General features: G+C 33.3%; 10 non-coding genes across 10 annotated transcripts; all 10 read left to right on the top strand.

The window, feature by feature from the left end:
• The first annotated feature begins 38 nt into the window (after window positions 1-38).
• TRNAQ-CUG (transfer RNA glutamine (anticodon CUG)) lies at window positions 39-110 on the top strand. The gene has a single exon. It is a non-coding gene; the product is annotated as a tRNA-Gln (tRNA).
• A 2,445-nt stretch (window positions 111-2,555) lies between these two features.
• Window positions 2,556-2,627, top strand: TRNAQ-CUG (transfer RNA glutamine (anticodon CUG)). The gene has a single exon. It is a non-coding gene; the product is annotated as a tRNA-Gln (tRNA).
• A 2,445-nt stretch (window positions 2,628-5,072) lies between these two features.
• Window positions 5,073-5,144, top strand: TRNAQ-CUG (transfer RNA glutamine (anticodon CUG)). Its single transcript has one exon. It is a non-coding gene; the product is annotated as a tRNA-Gln (tRNA).
• Window positions 5,145-7,589: 2,445 nt separating this feature from the next.
• On the top strand, window positions 7,590-7,661 carry TRNAQ-CUG (transfer RNA glutamine (anticodon CUG)). The gene has a single exon. It is a non-coding gene; the product is annotated as a tRNA-Gln (tRNA).
• Window positions 7,662-10,098: 2,437 nt separating this feature from the next.
• On the top strand, window positions 10,099-10,170 carry TRNAQ-CUG (transfer RNA glutamine (anticodon CUG)). Its single transcript has one exon. It is a non-coding gene; the product is annotated as a tRNA-Gln (tRNA).
• A 2,445-nt stretch (window positions 10,171-12,615) lies between these two features.
• TRNAQ-CUG (transfer RNA glutamine (anticodon CUG)) lies at window positions 12,616-12,687 on the top strand. Its single transcript has one exon. It is a non-coding gene; the product is annotated as a tRNA-Gln (tRNA).
• Window positions 12,688-15,124: 2,437 nt separating this feature from the next.
• On the top strand, window positions 15,125-15,196 carry TRNAQ-CUG (transfer RNA glutamine (anticodon CUG)). Its single transcript has one exon. It is a non-coding gene; the product is annotated as a tRNA-Gln (tRNA).
• A 2,445-nt stretch (window positions 15,197-17,641) lies between these two features.
• TRNAQ-CUG (transfer RNA glutamine (anticodon CUG)) lies at window positions 17,642-17,713 on the top strand. The gene has a single exon. It is a non-coding gene; the product is annotated as a tRNA-Gln (tRNA).
• A 2,445-nt stretch (window positions 17,714-20,158) lies between these two features.
• TRNAQ-CUG (transfer RNA glutamine (anticodon CUG)) lies at window positions 20,159-20,230 on the top strand. The gene has a single exon. It is a non-coding gene; the product is annotated as a tRNA-Gln (tRNA).
• Window positions 20,231-22,675: 2,445 nt separating this feature from the next.
• On the top strand, window positions 22,676-22,747 carry TRNAQ-CUG (transfer RNA glutamine (anticodon CUG)). Its single transcript has one exon. It is a non-coding gene; the product is annotated as a tRNA-Gln (tRNA).
• The last annotated feature ends 417 nt before the right edge of the window (window positions 22,748-23,164 follow it).

The raw sequence follows: 23,164 nt of genomic DNA, 5'->3' as shown, positions 1-23,164 counted from the left end.
TCTTTTGTCTCAATGGAAAAATCCCTCACGTATGGCCGGGTTCCATGGTGTAATGGTTAGCACTCTGGACTCTGAATCCAGCGATCCGAGTTCAAATCTCGGTGGGACCTGCTTGAATTATGAGATTTAATATTTCACTAATTTCTTAGAATTTGGACTTGGAAAAACATAACGTCAAAGTTTTATACTGAAACTTATCAACGTATAAGTATGTATATATGTATACATGGCTATATCCATCTAGATAGCAATAATACAATATAAAGAAATGAATTAATCATAAACATAAGTACAGAAGCTGAAAACTAAAAACTGTTCTTTCCCATCCACAATTTGAGCAAGAGGTTCTTTTTCTTTCTCATCTGTATGATCAGTAATAAGATAGTTAATTTTGCTGATTTCTTATCTGACAACATTCTTGACTTACACAGTTCATTTAATTGTGCATTTCTTTGAAAGAGGAATTCAGATTAATACATCTGACATGTCTTTCGAAAGATTCTACTTCATGGTTATGGATTTACTTTAGAAAAACAGAGTGTAAATATCTGTGTGTCTGAATTTCAAGATTGTTATTTAAAAGTTCATCTCTTCTGTCCCCTAAATACACAATTTGATTCCTCAAGTTTTCTTTTAATGAAGGCTTTCCAATTAATAATGTTCCTTGTTCCCCTTATCAATAACAGTAAGATTTAAACAAGTAATATCTTGCATCAGCCCCTTGTGATGAGTGTGAGAAAACAGAGTCAGCTCACAAAATGTCTCATTATTTTGAGCAATTTAATTTCCATGTTTTCTAAAAGTTCTATAATTTGCTCACATCAAAAAGACTTTTAAAATACAATCAATAAATTAATGTTTCACTCTACCCGTGTTAGATTTATGATATTTATGAATACACTTGACAGAAAAAGATTTGGTCATAAGTCATGAAAGTGGTCCCACCCAGATTTGAACTCGGATCCTTGGATTCAAAGTCCAAAGTGCTAACCTTTACACCATGGAACCTCCCATGTGACAGGGGAGCAAATTGCTGCAGCAATGTGGACATTTCACATTTTTTATTTTCTACAGTCAAAGACAAACAGAATTGTATTACTTTTCTATTCTGTTCAACTCTTGCCCATTGAACTATGTTAGGGAAGTATGTTGCACAAAGGACTCAAGTAACGCTATGACTCTGTTGAACAGTACTTTTTATGTGAGATAAGATTTTGCAATAAAAATTAAGATTTCCCCGTGAATGCAATCTCTTCTGTCAAAACGGAAAGCTCAACCTAGTACAGGTGGGTTGATGGTGTTATGCTTGTCAATCTGGACTCTGAAAACAGGGATCTAAGTACAAAGCTCAGTGGGACTTATCTAAACTTTACGATTTTTTTTCCATTCAGTTCTTAGAAGTATTATTTGGAAAAACATCTCATTTACTTATAAACTTGTACGTATCAACTTATATGTATGTATCTCCCTATATATCACTATATGTCTATGTATATTTATCGGAAAATATAAATATATACATTATAAATATACATATAATTAATAGAGGTGAAAATAATGAACAGTTGTTGCCTCTTCACATTTGAAACATGAGCTTCTTCTCCTTCCTCTTCTATATGTCCTGAAATTGAGACAGTCACTTTTTAATCAATTTTGATCTAACAACATAGCTGATTTGTACAAAGCATATCATACGATCTGTGAATAATTGTAAAAAAGAAAATTAGATCAGTACCTTTGAGGCCTCCAAGCAAAAGCTTATTTTTCATGATTGCAGATCGACTGTTGAAAATCAGCATGAGAAATGTTTTATTTCACAATTTCCATACTAATATACAAAAAACATTTCTACTATCTGAATGATACCGTCATTGTGGTTCTCTAGGTTTGATTTAAGAAAACATCTCTTTCAAAATGTGCTATATTCGCCTTATCAATAGTGTGGAAATCTTCAAAAAGGAATGCTGGGAATCAGCCCTCTGAAATGCATTTGAGAAAAACAGGATATGATTTTGTAATGTCACACTATTTTGTCTAGGAATGTGATGTAAAAGTATTATAAAGTTTGTATTTCTGTAACTTGTTCAAGCTGTTGGACATTTTGAAAGGAGTCAATATTTGTCTCTTTCAACCTACTGGTGTTGGATTGGAGCTATCAATAAACAAAGATGACAGAAATGGAAAAGGTCAAGAGTAGTAAAGAAGTACCTCAAAGAATTGGACTGGTACCTTTGCATGCAAAGTCCAAAGTGCCAACCATTGCTCTTTGGAGCCACCCATGTGAGAGACAGAGAAATGGATGTAGTAGTTTGGAAATGTAGAATGTTTTAATATTCTTCAGTCAAAGATGATCATTATTTTGTAAATTGCATGTCCTGATAAACGTTTGCACATTTAACACTGTTATGGATAATGTAGCTGAAAAGAATCAAATCACATTATCGCTCTTTACATTATGAGCATTCAACTGAGATATCTTTTCATCAATGTAAGAAAAGCCCCCGCACTGATGCGCTCTCTTTTGTCTCAATGGAAAAATCCCTCACGTATGGCGGGGTTCCATGGTGTAATGGTTAGCACTCTGGACTCTGAATCCAGCGATCCGAGTTCAAATCTCGGTGGGACCTGCTTGAATTATGAGATTTAATATTTCACTAATTTCTTAGAATTTGGACTTGGAAAAACATAACGTCAAAGTTTTATACTGAAACTTATTAACGTATAAGTATGTATCTATGTATACATGGCTATATCCATCTAGATAGCGATAATACAATATAAAGAAATGAATTAATCATAAACATAAGTACAGAAGCTGAAAACTAAAAACTGTTCTTTCCCATCCACAATTTGAGCAAGAGGTTCTTTTTCTTTCTCATCTGTATGATCAGTAATAAGATAGTTAATTTTGCTGATTTCTTATCTGACAACATTCTTGACTTACACAGTTCATTTAATTGTGCATTTCTTTGAAAGAGGAATTCAGATTAATACATCTGACATGTCTTTCGAAAGATTCTACTTCATGGTTATGGATTTACTTTAGAAAAACAGAGTGTAAATATCTGTGTGTCTGAATTTCAAGATTGTTATTTAAAAGTTCATCTCTTCTGTCCCCTAAATACACAATTTGATTCCTCAAGTTTTCTTTTAATGAAGGCTTTCCAATTAATAAAGTTCCTTGTTCCCCTTATCAATAACAGTAAGATTTAAACAAGTAATATCTTGCATCAGCCCCTTGTGATGAGTTTGAGAAAACAGAGTCAGCTCACAAAATGTCTCATTATTTTGAGCAATTTAATTTCCATGTTTTCTAAAAGTTCTATAATTTGCTCACATCAAAAAGACTTTTAAAATACAATCAATAAATTAATGTTTCACTCTACCCGTGTTAGATTTATGATATTTATGAATACACTTGACAGAAAAAGATTTGGTCATAAGTCATGAAAGTGGTCCCACCCAGATTTGAACTCGGATCCTTGGATTCAAAGTCCAAAGTGCTAACCTTTACACCATGGAACCTCCCATGTGACAGGGGAGCAAATTGCTGCAGCAATGTGGACATTTCACATTTTTTATTTTCTACAGTCAAAGACAAACAGAATTGTATTACTTTTCTATTCTGTTCAACTCTTGCCCATTGAACTATGTTAGGGAAGTATGTTGCACAAAAGACTCAAGTAACGCTATGACTCTGTTGAACAGTACTTTTTATGTGAGATAAGATTTTGCAATAAAAATTAAGATTTCCCCGTGAATGCAATCTCTTTTGTCAAAACGGAAAGCTCAACCTAGTACAGGTGGGTTGATGGTGTTATGCTTGTCAATCTGGACTCTGAAAACAGGGATCTAAGTACAAAGCTCAGTGGGACTTATCTAAACTTTACGATTTTTTTTCCATTCAGTTCTTAGAAGTATTATTTGGAAAAACATCTCATTTACTTATAAACTTGTACGTATCAACTTATATGTATGTATCTCCCTATATATCACTATATGTCTATGTATATTTATCGGAAAATATAAATATATACATTATAAATATACATATAATTAATAGAGGTGAAAATAATGAACAGTTGTTGCCTCTTCACATTTGAAACATGAGCTTCTTCTCCTTCCTCTTCTATATGTCCTGAAATTGAGACAGTCACTTTTTAATCAATTTTGATCTAACAACATAGCTGATTTGTACAAAGCATATCATACGATCTGTGAATAATTGTAAAAAAGAAAATTAGATCAGTACCTTTGAGGCCTCCAAGCAAAAGCTTATTTTTCATGATTGCAGATCGACTGTTGAAAATCAGCATGAGAAATGTTTTATTTCACAATTTCCATACTAATATACAAAAAACATTTCTACTATCTGAATGATACCGTCATTGTGGTTCTCTAGGTTTGATTTAAGAAAACATCTCTTTCAAAATGTGCTATATTCGCCTTATCAATAGTGTGGAAATCTTCAAAAAGGAATGCTGGGAATCAGCCCTCTGAAATGCATTTGAGAAAAACAGGATATGATTTTGTAATGTCACACTATTTTGTCTAGGAATGTGATGTAAAAGTATTATAAAGTTTGTATTTCTGTAACTTGTTCAAGCTGTTGGACATTTTGAAAGGAGTCAATATTTGTCTCTTTCAACCTACTGGTGTTGGATTGGAGCTATCAATAAACAAAGATGACAGAAATGGAAAAGGTCAAGAGTAGTAAATAAGTACCTCAAAGAATTGGACTGGTACCTTTGCATGCAAAGTCCAAAGTGCCAACCATTGCTCTTTGGAGCCACCCATGTGAGAGACAGAGAAATGGATGTAGTAGTTTGGAAATGTAGAATGTTTTAATATTCTTCAGTCAAAGATGATCATTATTTTGTAAATTGCATGTCCTGATAAACGTTTGCACATTTAACACTGTTATGGATAATGTAGCTGAAAAGAATCAAATCACATTATCGCTCTTTACATTATGAGCATTCAACTGAGATATCTTTTCATCAATGTAAGAAAAGCCCCCGCACTGATGCGCTCTCTTTTGTCTCAATGGAAAAATCCCTCACGTATGGCGGGGTTCCATGGTGTAATGGTTAGCACTCTGGACTCTGAATCCAGCGATCCGAGTTCAAATCTCGGTGGGACCTGCTTGAATTATGAGATTTAATATTTCACTAATTTCTTACAATTTGGACTTGGAAAAACATAACGTCAAAGTTTTATACTGAAACTTATTAACGTATAAGTATGTATCTATGTATACATGGCTATATCCATCTAGATAGCGATAATACAATATAAAGAAATGAATTAATCATAAACATAAGTACAGAAGCTGAAAACTAAAAACTGTTCTTTCCCATCCACAATTTGAGCAAGAGGTTCTTTTTCTTTCTCATCTGTATGATCAGTAATAAGATAGTTAATTTTGCTGATTTCTTATCTGACAACATTCTTGACTTACACAGTTCATTTAATTGTGCATTTCTTTGAAAGAGGAATTCAGATTAATACATCTGACATGTCTTTCGAAAGATTCTACTTCATGGTTATGGATTTACTTTAGAAAAACAGAGTGTAAATATCTGTGTGTCTGAATTTCAAGATTGTTATTTAAAAGTTCATCTCTTCTGTCCCCTAAATACACAATTTGATTCCTCAAGTTTTCTTTTAATGAAGGCTTTCCAATTAATAAAGTTCCTTGTTCCCCTTATCAATAACAGTAAGATTTAAACAAGTAATATCTTGCATCAGCCCCTTGTGATGAGTTTGAGAAAACAGAGTCAGCTCACAAAATGTCTCATTATTTTGAGCAATTTAATTTCCATGTTTTCTAAAAGTTCTATAATTTGCTCACATCAAAAAGACTTTTAAAATACAATCAATAAATTAATGTTTCACTCTACCCGTGTTAGATTTATGATATTTATGAATACACTTGACAGAAAAAGATTTGGTCATAAGTCATGAAAGTGGTCCCACCCAGATTTGAACTCGGATCCTTGGATTCAAAGTCCAAAGTGCTAACCTTTACACCATGGAACCTCCCATGTGACAGGGGAGCAAATTGCTGCAGCAATGTGGACATTTCACATTTTTTATTTTCTACAGTCAAAGACAAACAGAATTGTATTACTTTTCTATTCTGTTCAACTCTTGCCCATTGAACTATGTTAGGGAAGTATGTTGCACAAAAGACTCAAGTAACGCTATGACTCTGTTGAACAGTACTTTTTATGTGAGATAAGATTTTGCAATAAAAATTAAGATTTCCCCGTGAATGCAATCTCTTTTGTCAAAACGGAAAGCTCAACCTAGTACAGGTGGGTTGATGGTGTTATGCTTGTCAATCTGGACTCTGAAAACAGGGATCTAAGTACAAAGCTCAGTGGGACTTATCTAAACTTTACGATTTTGTTTCCATTCAGTTCTTAGAAGTATTAATTGGAAAAACATCTCATTTACTTATAAACTTGTATGTATCAACTTATATGTATGTATCTCCCTATATATCGCTATATGTCTATGTATATTTATCGGAAAATATAAATATATACATTATAAAAATACATATAATTAATAGAGGTGAAAATAATGAACAGTTGTTGCCTCTCCGCATTTGAAACATGAGCGCCTTCTCCTTCCTCTTCTATATGTCCTGAAATTGAGATAGTCACTTTTTAATCAATTTTGATCTAACAACATAGCTGATTTGTACAAAGCATATCATACGATCTGTGAATAATTGTAAAAAAGAAAATTAGATCAGTACCTTTGAGGCCTCCAAGCAAAAGCTTATTTTACATGATTGCAGATCGACTGTTGAAAATCAGCATGAGAAATGTTTTATTTCACAATTTCCATACTAATATACAAAAAACATTTCTACTATCTGAATGATACCGTCATTGTGGTTCTCTAGGTTTGATTTAAGAAAACATCTCTTTCAAAATGTGCTATATTCGCCTTATCAATAGTGTGGAAATCTTCAAAAAGGAATGCTGGGAATCAGCCCTCTGAAATGCATTTGAGAAAAACAGGATATGATTTTGTAATGTCACACTATTTTGTCTAGGAATGTGATGTAAAAGTATTATAAAGTTTGTATTTCTGTAACTTGTTCAAGCTGTTGGACATTTTGAAAGGAGTCAATATTTGTCTCTTTCAACCTACTGGTGTTGGATTGGAGCTATCAATAAACAAAGATGACAGAAATGGAAAAGGTCAAGAGTAGTAAAGAAGTACCTCAAAGAATTGGACTGGTACCTTTGCATGCAAAGTCCAAAGTGCCAACCATTGCTCTTTGGAGCCACCCATGTGAGAGACAGAGAAATGGATGTAGTAGTTTGGAAATGTAGAATGTTTTAATATTCTTCAGTCAAAGATGATCATTATTTTGTAAATTGCATGTCCTGATAAACGTTTGCACATTTAACACTGTTATGGAGAATGTAGCTGAAAAGAATCAAATCACATTATCGCTCTTTACACTATGAGCATTCAACTGAGATATCTTTTCATCAATGTAAGAAAAGCCCCCGCACTGATGCGCTCTCTTTTGTCTCAATGGAAAAATCCCTCACGTATGGCGGGGTTCCATGGTGTAATGGTTAGCACTCTGGACTCTGAATCCAGCGATCCGAGTTCAAATCTCGGTGGGACCTGCTTGAATTATGAGATTTAATATTTCACTAATTTCTTAGAATTTGGACTTGGAAAAACATAACGTCAAAGTTTTATACTGAAACTTATCAACGTATAAGTATGTATCTATGTATACATGGCTATATCCATCTAGATAGCGATAATACAATATAAAGAAATGAATTAATCATAAACATAAGTACAGAAGCTGAAAACTAAAAACTGTTCTTTCCCATCCACAATTTGAGCAAGAGGTTCTGTTTCTTTCTCATCTGTATGATCAGTAATAAGATAGTTAATTTTGCTGATTTCTTATCTGACAACATTCTTGACTTACACAGTTCATTTAATTGTGCATTTCTTTGAAAGAGGAATTCAGATTAATACATCTGACATGTCTTTCGAAAGATTCTACTTCATGGTTATGGATTTACTTTAGAAAAACAGAGTGTAAATATCTGTGTGTCTGAATTTCAAGATTGTTATTTAAAAGTTCATCTCTTCTGTCCCCTAAATACAAAATTTGATTCCTCAAGTTTTCTTTTAATGAAGGCTTTCCAATTAAAAAAGTTCCTTGTTCCCCTTATCAATAACAGTAAGATTTAAACAAGTAATATCTTGCATCAGCCCCTTGTGATGAGTTTGAGAAAACAGAGTCAGCTCACAAAATGTCTCATTATTTTGAGCAATTTAATTTCCATGTTTTCTAAAAGTTCTATAATTTGCTCACATCAAATAGACTCTTAAAATACAATCAATAAATTAATGTTTCACTCTACCCGTGTTAGATTTATGATATTTATGAATACACTTGACAGAAAAAGAATTGATCATAAGTCATGAAAGTGGTCCCACCGAGATTTGAACTCGGATCCTAAGTCCAAAGTGCTAACCATTACACCATGGAACCTACCATGTGACAGGGGAGCAAATTGCTGCAGCAATGTGGACATTTCCCATTTTTTATTTTCTACAGTCAAAGACAAACAGAATTGTATTACTTTTCTATTCTGTTGAACTCTTGCCCATTGAACTATGTTAGGGAAGTATGTTGCACAAAGGACTCAAGTAACGCTATGACTCTGTTGAACAGTACTTTTTATGTGAGATAAGATTTTGCAATAAAAATTACCATTTCCCTGTGAATGCAATCTCTTCTGTCAAAACGGAAAGCTCAACCTAGTACAGGTGGGTTGATGGTGTTATGCTTGTCAATCTGGACTCTGAAAACAGGGATCTAAGTACAAAGCTCAGTGGGACTTATCTAAACTTTACGATTTTTTTTCCATTCAGTTCTTAGAAGTATTATTTGGAAAAACATCTCATTTACTTATAAACTTGTACGTATCAACTTATATGTATGTATCTCCCTATATATCACTATATGTCTATGTATATTTATCGGAAAATATAAATATATACATTATAAATATACATATAATTAATAGAGGTGAAAATAATGAACAGTTGTTGCCTCTTCACATTTGAAACATGAGCTTCTTCTCCTTCCTCTTCTATATGTCCTGAAATTGAGACAGTCACTTTTTAATCAATTTTGATCTAACAACATAGCTGATTTGTACAAAGCATATCATACGATCTGTGAATAATTGTAAAAAAGAAAATTAGATCAGTACCTTTGAGGCCTCCAAGCAAAAGCTTATTTTTCATGATTGCAGATCGACTGTTGAAAATCAGCATGAGAAATGTTTTATTTCACAATTTCCATACTAATATACAAAAAACATTTCTACTATCTGAATGATACCGTCATTGTGGTTCTCTAGGTTTGATTTAAGAAAACATCTCTTTCAAAATGTGCTATATTCGCCTTATCAATAGTGTGGAAATCTTCAAAAAGGAATGCTGGGAATCAGCCCTCTGAAATGCATTTGAGAAAAACAGGATATGATTTTGTAATGTCACACTATTTTGTCTAGGAATGTGATGTAAAAGTATTATAAAGTTTGTATTTCTGTAACTTGTTCAAGCTGTTGGACATTTTGAAAGGAGTCAATATTTGTCTCTTTCAACCTACTGGTGTTGGATTGGAGCTATCAATAAACAAAGATGACAGAAATGGAAAAGGTCAAGAGTAGTAAAGAAGTACCTCAAAGAATTGGACTGGTACCTTTGCATGCAAAGTCCAAAGTGCCAACCATTGCTCTTTGGAGCCACCCATGTGAGAGACAGAGAAATGGATGTAGTAGTTTGGAAATGTAGAATGTTTTAATATTCTTCAGTCAAAGATGATCATTATTTTGTAAATTGCATGTCCTGATAAACGTTTGCACATTTAACACTGTTATGGATAATGTAGCTGAAAAGAATCAAATCACATTATCGCTCTTTACATTATGAGCATTCAACTGAGATATCTTTTCATCAATGTAAGAAAAGCCCCCGCACTGATGCGCTCTCTTTTGTCTCAATGGAAAAATCCCTCACGTATGGCGGGGTTCCATGGTGTAATGGTTAGCACTCTGGACTCTGAATCCAGCGATCCGAGTTCAAATCTCGGTGGGACCTGCTTGAATTATGAGATTTAATATTTCACTAATTTCTTAGAATTTGGACTTGGAAAAACATAACGTCAAAGTTTTATACTGAAACTTATTAACGTATAAGTATGTATCTATGTATACATGGCTATATCCATCTAGATAGCGATAATACAATATAAAGAAATGAATTAATCATAAACATAAGTACAGAAGCTGAAAACTAAAAACTGTTCTTTCCCATCCACAATTTGAGCAAGAGGTTCTTTTTCTTTCTCATCTGTATGATCAGTAATAAGATAGTTAATTTTGCTGATTTCTTATCTGACAACATTCTTGACTTACACAGTTCATTTAATTGTGCATTTCTTTGAAAGAGGAATTCAGATTAATACATCTGACATGTCTTTCGAAAGATTCTACTTCATGGTTATGGATTTACTTTAGAAAAACAGAGTGTAAATATCTGTGTGTCTGAATTTCAAGATTGTTATTTAAAAGTTCATCTCTTCTGTCCCCTAAATACACAATTTGATTCCTCAAGTTTTCTTTTAATGAAGGCTTTCCAATTAATAAAGTTCCTTGTTCCCCTTATCAATAACAGTAAGATTTAAACAAGTAATATCTTGCATCAGCCCCTTGTGATGAGTTTGAGAAAACAGAGTCAGCTCACAAAATGTCTCATTATTTTGAGCAATTTAATTTCCATGTTTTCTAAAAGTTCTATAATTTGCTCACATCAAAAAGACTTTTAAAATACAATCAATAAATTAATGTTTCACTCTACCCGTGTTAGATTTATGATATTTATGAATACACTTGACAGAAAAAGATTTGGTCATAAGTCATGAAAGTGGTCCCACCCAGATTTGAACTCGGATCCTTGGATTCAAAGTCCAAAGTGCTAACCTTTACACCATGGAACCTCCCATGTGACAGGGGAGCAAATTGCTGCAGCAATGTGGACATTTCACATTTTTTATTTTCTACAGTCAAAGACAAACAGAATTGTATTACTTTTCTATTCTGTTCAACTCTTGCCCATTGAACTATGTTAGGGAAGTATGTTGCACAAAGGACTCAAGTAACGCTATGACTCTGTTGAACAGTACTTTTTATGTGAGATAAGATTTTGCAATAAAAATTAAGATTTCCCCGTGAATGCAATCTCTTTTGTCAAAACGGAAAGCTCAACCTAGTACAGGTGGGTTGCTGGTGTTATGCTTGTCAATCTGGACTCTGAAAACAGGGATCTAAGTACAAAGCTCAGTGGGACTTATCTAAACTTTACGATTTTGTTTCCATTCAGTTCTTAGAAGTATTAATTGGAAAAACATCTCATTTACTTATAAACTTGTATGTATCAACTTATATGTATGTATCTCCCTATATATCGCTATATGTCTATGTATATTTATCGGAAAATATAAATATATACATTATAAAAATACATATAATTAATAGAGGTGAAAATAATGAACAGTTGTTGCCTCTCCGCATTTGAAACATGAGCGCCTTCTCCTTCCTCTTCTATATGTCCTGAAATTGAGATAGTCACTTTTTAATCAATTTTGATCTAACAACATAGCTGATTTGTACAAAGCATATCATACGATCTGTGAATAATTGTAAAAAAGAAAATTAGATCAGTACCTTTGAGGCCTCCAAGCAAAAGCTTATTTTACATGATTGCAGATCGACTGTTGAAAATCAGCATGAGAAATGTTTTATTTCACAATTTCCATACTAATATACAAAAAACATTTCTACTATCTGAATGATACCGTCATTGTGGTTCTCTAGGTTTGATTTAAGAAAACATCTCTTTCAAAATGTGCTATATTCGCCTTATCAATAGTGTGGAAATCTTCAAAAAGGAATGCTGGGAATCAGCCCTCTGAAATGCATTTGAGAAAAACAGGATATGATTTTGTAATGTCACACTATTTTGTCTAGGAATGTGATGTAAAAGTATTATAAAGTTTGTATTTCTGTAACTTGTTCAAGCTGTTGGACATTTTGAAAGGAGTCAATATTTGTCTCTTTCAACCTACTGGTGTTGGATTGGAGCTATCAATAAACAAAGATGACAGAAATGGAAAAGGTCAAGAGTAGTAAAGAAGTACCTCAAAGAATTGGACTGGTACCTTTGCATGCAAAGTCCAAAGTGCCAACCATTGCTCTTTGGAGCCACCCATGTGAGAGACAGAGAAATGGATGTAGTAGTTTGGAAATGTAGAATGTTTTAATATTCTTCAGTCAAAGATGATCATTATTTTGTAAATTGCATGTCCTGATAAACGTTTGCACATTTAACACTGTTATGGAGAATGTAGCTGAAAAGAATCAAATCACATTATCGCTCTTTACACTATGAGCATTCAACTGAGATATCTTTTCATCAATGTAAGAAAAGCCCCCGCACTGATGCGCTCTCTTTTGTCTCAATGGAAAAATCCCTCACGTATGGCGGGGTTCCATGGTGTAATGGTTAGCACTCTGGACTCTGAATCCAGCGATCCGAGTTCAAATCTCGGTGGGACCTGCTTGAATTATGAGATTTAATATTTCACTAATTTCTTAGAATTTGGACTTGGAAAAACATAACGTCAAAGTTTTATACTGAAACTTATCAACGTATAAGTATGTATCTATGTATACATGGCTATATCCATCTAGATAGCGATAATACAATATAAAGAAATGAATTAATCATAAACATAAGTACAGAAGCTGAAAACTAAAAACTGTTCTTTCCCATCCACAATTTGAGCAAGAGGTTCTGTTTCTTTCTCATCTGTATGATCAGTAATAAGATAGTTAATTTTGCTGATTTCTTATCTGACAACATTCTTGACTTACACAGTTCATTTAATTGTGCATTTCTTTGAAAGAGGAATTCAGATTAATACATCTGACATGTCTTTCGAAAGATTCTACTTCATGGTTATGGATTTACTTTAGAAAAACAGAGTGTAAATATCTGTGTGTCTGAATTTCAAGATTGTTATTTAAAAGTTCATCTCTTCTGTCCCCTAAATACAAAATTTGATTCCTCAAGTTTTCTTTTAATGAAGGCTTTCCAATTAAAAAAGTTCCTTGTTCCCCTTATCAATAACAGTAAGATTTAAACAAGTAATATCTTGCATCAGCCCCTTGTGATGAGTTTGAGAAAACAGAGTCAGCTCACAAAATGTCTCATTATTTTGAGCAATTTAATTTCCATGTTTTCTAAAAGTTCTATAATTTGCTCACATCAAATAGACTCTTAAAATACAATCAATAAATTAATGTTTCACTCTACCCGTGTTAGATTTATGATATTTATGAATACACTTGACAGAAAAAGAATTGATCATAAGTCATGAAAGTGGTCCCACCGAGATTTGAACTCGGATCCTAAGTCCAAAGTGCTAACCATTACACCATGGAACCTACCATGTGACAGGGGAGCAAATTGCTGCAGCAATGTGGACATTTCCCATTTTTTATTTTCTACAGTCAAAGACAAACAGAATTGTATTACTTTTCTATTCTGTTGAACTCTTGCCCATTGAACTATGTTAGGGAAGTATGTTGCACAAAGGACTCAAGTAACGCTATGACTCTGTTGAACAGTACTTTTTATGTGAGATAAGATTTTGCAATAAAAATTACCATTTCCCTGTGAATGCAATCTCTTCTGTCAAAACGGAAAGCTCAACCTAGTACAGGTGGGTTGATGGTGTTATGCTTGTCAATCTGGACTCTGAAAACAGGGATCTAAGTACAAAGCTCAGTGGGACTTATCTAAACTTTACGATTTTTTTTCCATTCAGTTCTTAGAAGTATTATTTGGAAAAACATCTCATTTACTTATAAACTTGTACGTATCAACTTATATGTATGTATCTCCCTATATATCACTATATGTCTATGTATATTTATCGGAAAATATAAATATATACATTATAAATATACATATAATTAATAGAGGTGAAAATAATGAACAGTTGTTGCCTCTTCACATTTGAAACATGAGCTTCTTCTCCTTCCTCTTCTATATGTCCTGAAATTGAGACAGTCACTTTTTAATCAATTTTGATCTAACAACATAGCTGATTTGTACAAAGCATATCATACGATCTGTGAATAATTGTAAAAAAGAAAATTAGATCAGTACCTTTGAGGCCTCCAAGCAAAAGCTTATTTTTCATGATTGCAGATCGACTGTTGAAAATCAGCATGAGAAATGTTTTATTTCACAATTTCCATACTAATATACAAAAAACATTTCTACTATCTGAATGATACCGTCATTGTGGTTCTCTAGGTTTGATTTAAGAAAACATCTCTTTCAAAATGTGCTATATTCGCCTTATCAATAGTGTGGAAATCTTCAAAAAGGAATGCTGGGAATCAGCCCTCTGAAATGCATTTGAGAAAAACAGGATATGATTTTGTAATGTCACACTATTTTGTCTAGGAATGTGATGTAAAAGTATTATAAAGTTTGTATTTCTGTAACTTGTTCAAGCTGTTGGACATTTTGAAAGGAGTCAATATTTGTCTCTTTCAACCTACTGGTGTTGGATTGGAGCTATCAATAAACAAAGATGACAGAAATGGAAAAGGTCAAGAGTAGTAAAGAAGTACCTCAAAGAATTGGACTGGTACCTTTGCATGCAAAGTCCAAAGTGCCAACCATTGCTCTTTGGAGCCACCCATGTGAGAGACAGAGAAATGGATGTAGTAGTTTGGAAATGTAGAATGTTTTAATATTCTTCAGTCAAAGATGATCATTATTTTGTAAATTGCATGTCCTGATAAACGTTTGCACATTTAACACTGTTATGGATAATGTAGCTGAAAAGAATCAAATCACATTATCGCTCTTTACATTATGAGCATTCAACTGAGATATCTTTTCATCAATGTAAGAAAAGCCCCCGCACTGATGCGCTCTCTTTTGTCTCAATGGAAAAATCCCTCACGTATGGCGGGGTTCCATGGTGTAATGGTTAGCACTCTGGACTCTGAATCCAGCGATCCGAGTTCAAATCTCGGTGGGACCTGCTTGAATTATGAGATTTAATATTTCACTAATTTCTTAGAATTTGGACTTGGAAAAACATAACGTCAAAGTTTTATACTGAAACTTATTAACGTATAAGTATGTATCTATGTATACATGGCTATATCCATCTAGATAGCGATAATACAATATAAAGAAATGAATTAATCATAAACATAAGTACAGAAGCTGAAAACTAAAAACTGTTCTTTCCCATCCACAATTTGAGCAAGAGGTTCTTTTTCTTTCTCATCTGTATGATCAGTAATAAGATAGTTAATTTTGCTGATTTCTTATCTGACAACATTCTTGACTTACACAGTTCATTTAATTGTGCATTTCTTTGAAAGAGGAATTCAGATTAATACATCTGACATGTCTTTCGAAAGATTCTACTTCATGGTTATGGATTTACTTTAGAAAAACAGAGTGTAAATATCTGTGTGTCTGAATTTCAAGATTGTTATTTAAAAGTTCATCTCTTCTGTCCCCTAAATACACAATTTGATTCCTCAAGTTTTCTTTTAATGAAGGCTTTCCAATTAATAAAGTTCCTTGTTCCCCTTATCAATAACAGTAAGATTTAAACAAGTAATATCTTGCATCAGCCCCTTGTGATGAGTTTGAGAAAACAGAGTCAGCTCACAAAATGTCTCATTATTTTGAGCAATTTAATTTCCATGTTTTCTAAAAGTTCTATAATTTGCTCACATCAAAAAGACTTTTAAAATACAATCAATAAATTAATGTTTCACTCTACCCGTGTTAGATTTATGATATTTATGAATACACTTGACAGAAAAAGATTTGGTCATAAGTCATGAAAGTGGTCCCACCCAGATTTGAACTCGGATCCTTGGATTCAAAGTCCAAAGTGCTAACCTTTACACCATGGAACCTCCCATGTGACAGGGGAGCAAATTGCTGCAGCAATGTGGACATTTCACATTTTTTATTTTCTACAGTCAAAGACAAACAGAATTGTATTACTTTTCTATTCTGTTCAACTCTTGCCCATTGAACTATGTTAGGGAAGTATGTTGCACAAAGGACTCAAGTAACGCTATGACTCTGTTGAACAGTACTTTTTATGTGAGATAAGATTTTGCAATAAAAATTAAGATTTCCCCGTGAATGCAATCTCTTTTGTCAAAACGGAAAGCTCAACCTAGTACAGGTGGGTTGCTGGTGTTATGCTTGTCAATCTGGACTCTGAAAACAGGGATCTAAGTACAAAGCTCAGTGGGACTTATCTAAACTTTACGATTTTGTTTCCATTCAGTTCTTAGAAGTATTAATTGGAAAAACATCTCATTTACTTATAAACTTGTATGTATCAACTTATATGTATGTATCTCCCTATATATCGCTATATGTCTATGTATATTTATCGGAAAATATAAATATATACATTATAAAAATACATATAATTAATAGAGGTGAAAATAATGAACAGTTGTTGCCTCTCCGCATTTGAAACATGAGCGCCTTCTCCTTCCTCTTCTATATGTCCTGAAATTGAGATAGTCACTTTTTAATCAATTTTGATCTAACAACATAGCTGATTTGTACAAAGCATATCATACGATCTGTGAATAATTGTAAAAAAGAAAATTAGATCAGTACCTTTGAGGCCTCCAAGCAAAAGCTTATTTTACATGATTGCAGATCGACTGTTGAAAATCAGCATGAGAAATGTTTTATTTCACAATTTCCATACTAATATACAAAAAACATTTCTACTATCTGAATGATACCGTCATTGTGGTTCTCTAGGTTTGATTTAAGAAAACATCTCTTACAAAATGTGCTATATTCGCCTTATCAATAGTGTGGAAATCTTCAAAAAGGAATGCTGGGAATCAGCCCTCTGAAATGCATTTGAGAAAAACAGGATATGATTTTGTAATGTCACACTATTTTGTCTAGGAATGTGATGTAAAAGTATTATAAAGTTTGTATTTCTGTAACTTGTTCAAGCTGTTGGACATTTTGAAAGGAGTCAATATTTGTCTCTTTCAACCTACTGGTGTTGGATTGGAGCTATCAATAAACAAAGATGACAGAAATGGAAAAGGTCAAGAGTAGTAAAGAAGTACCTCAAAGAATTGGACTGGTACCTTTGCATGCAAAGTCCAAAGTGCCAACCATTGCTCTTTGGAGCCACCCATGTGAGAGACAGAGAAATGGATGTAGTAGTTTGGAAATGTAGAATGTTTTAATATTCTTCAGTCAAAGATGATCATTATTTTGTAAATTGCATGTCCTGATAAACGTTTGCACATTTAACACTGTTATGGAGAATGTAGCTGAAAAGAATCAAATCACATTATCGCTCTTTACACTATGAGCATTCAACTGAGATATCTTTTCATCAATGTAAGAAAAGCCCCCGCACTGATGCGCTCTCTTTTGTCTCAATGGAAAAATCCCTCACGTATGGCCGGGTTCCATGGTGTAATGGTTAGCACTCTGGACTCTGAATCCAGCGATCCGAGTTCAAATCTCGGTGGGACCTGCTTGAATTATGAGATTTAATATTTCACTAATTTCTTAGAATTTGGACTTGGAAAAACATAACGTCAAAGTTTTATACTGAAACTTATCAACGTATAAGTATGTATATATGTATACATGGCTATATCCATCTAGATAGCAATAATACAATATAAAGAAATGAATTAATCATAAACATAAGTACAGAAGCTGAAAACTAAAAACTGTTCTTTCCCATCCACAATTTGAGCAAGAGGTTCTTTTTCTTTCTCATCTGTATGATCAGTAATAAGATAGTTAATTTTGCTGATTTCTTATCTGACAACATTCTTGACTTACACAGTTCATTTAATTGTGCATTTCTTTGAAAGAGGAATTCAGATTAATACATCTGACATGTCTTTCGAAAGATTCTACTTCATGGTTATGGATTTACTTTAGAAAAACAGAGTGTAAATATCTGTGTGTCTGAATTTCAAGATTGTTATTTAAAAGTTCATCTCTTCTGTCCCCTAAATACACAATTTGATTCCTCAAGTTTTCTTTTAATGAAGGCTTTCCAATTAATAATGTTCCTTGTTCCCCTTATCAATAACAGTAAGATTTAAACAAGTAATATCTTGCATCAGCCCCTTGTGATGAGTGTGAGAAAACAGAGTCAGCTCACAAAATGTCTCATTATTTTGAGCAATTTAATTTCCATGTTTTCTAAAAGTTCTATAATTTGCTCACATCAAAAAGACTTTTAAAATACAATCAATAAATTAATGTTTCACTCTACCCGTGTTAGATTTATGATATTTATGAATACACTTGACAGAAAAAGATTTGGTCATAAGTCATGAAAGTGGTCCCACCCAGATTTGAACTCGGATCCTTGGATTCAAAGTCCAAAGTGCTAACCTTTACACCATGGAACCTCCCATGTGACAGGGGAGCAAATTGCTGCAGCAATGTGGACATTTCACATTTTTTATTTTCTACAGTCAAAGACAAACAGAATTGTATTACTTTTCTATTCTGTTCAACTCTTGCCCATTGAACTATGTTAGGGAAGTATGTTGCACAAAGGACTCAAGTAACGGTATGACTCTGTTGAACAGTACTTTTTATGTGAGATAAGATTTTGCAATAAAAATTACCATTTCCCTGTGAATGCAATCTCTTCTGTCAAAACGGAAAGCTCAACCTAGTACAGGTGGGTTGATGGTGTTATGCTTGTCAATCTGGACTCTGAAAACAGGGATCTAAGTACAAAGCTCAGTGGGACTTATCTAAACTTTACGATTTTTTTTCCATTCAGTTCTTAGAAGTATTATTTGGAAAAACATCTCATTTACTTATAAACTTGTACGTATCAACTTATATGTATGTATCTCCCTATATATCACTATATGTCTATGTATATTTATCGGAAAATATAAATATATACATTATAAATATACATATAATTAATAGAGGTGAAAATAATGAACAGTTGTTGCCTCTTCACATTTGAAACATGAGCTTCTTCTCCTTCCTCTTCTATATGTCCTGAAATTGAGACAGTCACTTTTTAATCAATTTTGATCTAACAACATAGCTGATTTGTACAAAGCATATCATACGATCTGTGAATAATTGTAAAAAAGAAAATTAGATCAGTACCTTTGAGGCCTCCAAGCAAAAGCTTATTTTTCATGATTGCAGATCGACTGTTGAAAATCAGCATGAGAAATGTTTTATTTCACAATTTCCATACTAATATACAAAAAACATTTCTACTATCTGAATGATACCGTCATTGTGGTTCTCTAGGTTTGATTTAAGAAAACATCTCTTTCAAAATGTGCTATATTCGCCTTATCAATAGTGTGGAAATCTTCAAAAAGGAATGCTGGGAATCAGCCCTCTGAAATGCATTTGAGAAAAACAGGATATGATTTTGTAATGTCACACTATTTTGTCTAGGAATGTGATGTAAAAGTATTATAAAGTTTGTATTTCTGTAACTTGTTCAAGCTGTTGGACATTTTGAAAGGAGTCAATATTTGTCTCTTTCAACCTACTGGTGTTGGATTGGAGCTATCAATAAACAAAGATGACAGAAATGGAAAAGGTCAAGAGTAGTAAAGAAGTACCTCAAAGAATTGGACTGGTACCTTTGCATGCAAAGTCCAAAGTGCCAACCATTGCTCTTTGGAGCCACCCATGTGAGAGACAGAGAAATGGATGTAGTAGTTTGGAAATGTAGAATGTTTTAATATTCTTCAGTCAAAGATGATCATTATTTTGTAAATTGCATGTCCTGATAAACGTTTGCACATTTAACACTGTTATGGATAATGTAGCTGAAAAGAATCAAATCACATTATCGCTCTTTACATTATGAGCATTCAACTGAGATATCTTTTCATCAATGTAAGAAAAGCCCCCGCACTGATGCGCTCTCTTTTGTCTCAATGGAAAAATCCCTCACGTATGGCGGGGTTCCATGGTGTAATGGTTAGCACTCTGGACTCTGAATCCAGCGATCCGAGTTCAAATCTCGGTGGGACCTGCTTGAATTATGAGATTTAATATTTCACTAATTTCTTAGAATTTGGACTTGGAAAAACATAACGTCAAAGTTTTATACTGAAACTTATTAACGTATAAGTATGTATCTATGTATACATGGCTATATCCATCTAGATAGCGATAATACAATATAAAGAAATGAATTAATCATAAACATAAGTACAGAAGCTGAAAACTAAAAACTGTTCTTTCCCATCCACAATTTGAGCAAGAGGTTCTTTTTCTTTCTCATCTGTATGATCAGTAATAAGATAGTTAATTTTGCTGATTTCTTATCTGACAACATTCTTGACTTACACAGTTCATTTAATTGTGCATTTCTTTGAAAGAGGAATTCAGATTAATACATCTGACATGTCTTTCGAAAGATTCTACTTCATGGTTATGGATTTACTTTAGAAAAACAGAGTGTAAATATCTGTGTGTCTGAATTTCAAGATTGTTATTTAAAAGTTCATCTCTTCTGTCCCCTAAATACACAATTTGATTCCTCAAGTTTTCTTTTAATGAAGGCTTTCCAATTAATAAAGTTCCTTGTTCCCCTTATCAATAACAGTAAGATTTAAACAAGTAATATCTTGCATCAGCCCCTTGTGATGAGTTTGAGAAAACAGAGTCAGCTCACAAAATGTCTCATTATTTTGAGCAATTTAATTTCCATGTTTTCTAAAAGTTCTATAATTTGCTCACATCAAAAAGACTTTTAAAATACAATCAATAAATTAATGTTTCACTCTACCCGTGTTAGATTTATGATATTTATGAATACACTTGACAGAAAAAGATTTGGTCATAAGTCATGAAAGTGGTCCCACCCAGATTTGAACTCGGATCCTTGGATTCAAAGTCCAAAGTGCTAACCTTTACACCATGGAACCTCCCATGTGACAGGGGAGCAAATTGCTGCAGCAATGTGGACATTTCACATTTTTTATTTTCTACAGTCAAAGACAAACAGAATTGTATTACTTTTCTATTCTGTTCAACTCTTGCCCATTGAACTATGTTAGGGAAGTATGTTGCACAAAGGACTCAAGTAACGCTATGACTCTGTTGAACAGTACTTTTTATGTGAGATAAGATTTTGCAATAAAAATTAAGATTTCCCCGTGAATGCAATCTCTTCTGTCAAAACGGAAAGCTCAACCTAGTACAGGTGGGTTGATGGTGTTATGCTTGTCAATCTGGACTCTGAAAACAGGGATCTAAGTACAAAGCTCAGTGGGACTTATCTAAACTTTACGATTTTGTTGCCATTCAGTTCTTAGAAGTATTAATTGGAAAAACATCTCATTTACTTATAAACTTGTACGTATCAACTTATATGTATGTATCTCCCTATATATCGCTATATGTCTATGTATATTTATCGGAAAATATAAATATATACATTATAAAAATACATATAATTAATAGAGGTGAAAATAATGAACAGTTGTTGCCTCTCCGCATTTGAAACATGAGCGCCTTCTCCTTCCTCTTCTATATGTCCTGAAATTGAGATAGTCACTTTTTAATCAATTTTGATCTAACAACATAGCTGATTTGTACAAAGCATATCATACGATCTGTGAATAATTGTAAAAAAGAAAATTAGATCAGTACCTTTGAGGCCTCCAAGCAAAAGCTTATTTTACATGATTGCAGATCGACTGTTGAAAATCAGCATGAGAAATGTTTTATTTCACAATTTCCATACTAATATACAAAAAACATTTCTACTATCTGAATGATACCGTCATTGTGGTTCTCTAGGTTTGATTTAAGAAAACATCTCTTACAAAATGTGCTATATTCGCCTTATCAATAGTGTGGAAATCTTCAAAAAGGAATGCTGGGAATCAGCCCTCTGAAATGCATTTGAGAAAAACAGGATATGATTTTGTAATGTCACACTATTTTGTCTAGGAATGTGATGTAAAAGTATTATAAAGTTTGTATTTCTGTAACTTGTTCAAGCTGTTGGACATTTTGAAAGGAGTCAATATTTGTCTCTTTCAACCTACTGGTGTTGGATTGGAGCTATCAATAAACAAAGATGACAGAAATGGAAAAGGTCAAGAGTAGTAAAGAAGTACCTCAAAGAATTGGACTGGTACCTTTGCATGCAAAGTCCAAAGTGCCAACCATTGCTCTTTGGAGCCACCCATGTGAGAGACAGAGAAATGGATGTAGTAGTTTGGAAATGTAGAATGTTTTAATATTCTTCAGTCAAAGATGATCATTATTTTGTAAATTGCATGTCCTGATAAACGTTTGCACATTTAACACTCTTATGGAGAATGTAGCTGAAAAGAATCAAATCACATTATCGCTCTTTACACTATGAGCATTCAACTGAGATATCTTTTCATCAATGTAAGAAAAGCCCCCGCACTGATGCGCTCTCTTTTGTCTCAATGGAAAAATCCCTCACGTATGGCCGGGTTCCATGGTGTAATGGTTAGCACTCTGGACTCTGAATCCAGCGATCCGAGTTCAAATCTCGGTGGGACCTGCTTGAATTATGAGATTTAATATTTCACTAATTTCTTAGAATTTGGACTTGGAAAAACATAACGTCAAAGTTTTATACTGAAACTTATCAACGTATAAGTATGTATATATGTATACATGGCTATATCCATCTAGATAGCAATAATACAATATAAAGAAATGAATTAATCATAAACATAAGTACAGAAGCTGAAAACTAAAAACTGTTCTTTCCCATCCACAATTTGAGCAAGAGGTTCTTTTTCTTTCTCATCTGTATGATCAGTAATAAGATAGTTAATTTTGCTGATTTCTTATCTGACAACATTCTTGACTTACACAGTTCATTTAATTGTGCATTTCTTTGAAAGAGGAATTCAGATTAATACATCTGACATGTCTTTCGAAAGATTCTACTTCATGGTTATGGATTTACTTT

The sequence above is a fragment of the Lissotriton vulgaris genome, unplaced genomic scaffold, assembly GCF_964263255.1.
Source record: "Lissotriton vulgaris unplaced genomic scaffold, aLisVul1.2 SCAFFOLD_4450, whole genome shotgun sequence".
In the NCBI taxonomy this organism is placed as follows: Eukaryota; Metazoa; Chordata; class Amphibia; order Caudata; family Salamandridae; genus Lissotriton; species Lissotriton vulgaris.
The sequence above is the reverse complement of the archived record's forward strand: the minus strand, read 5'-3'. Positions and strand labels throughout refer to the sequence as shown.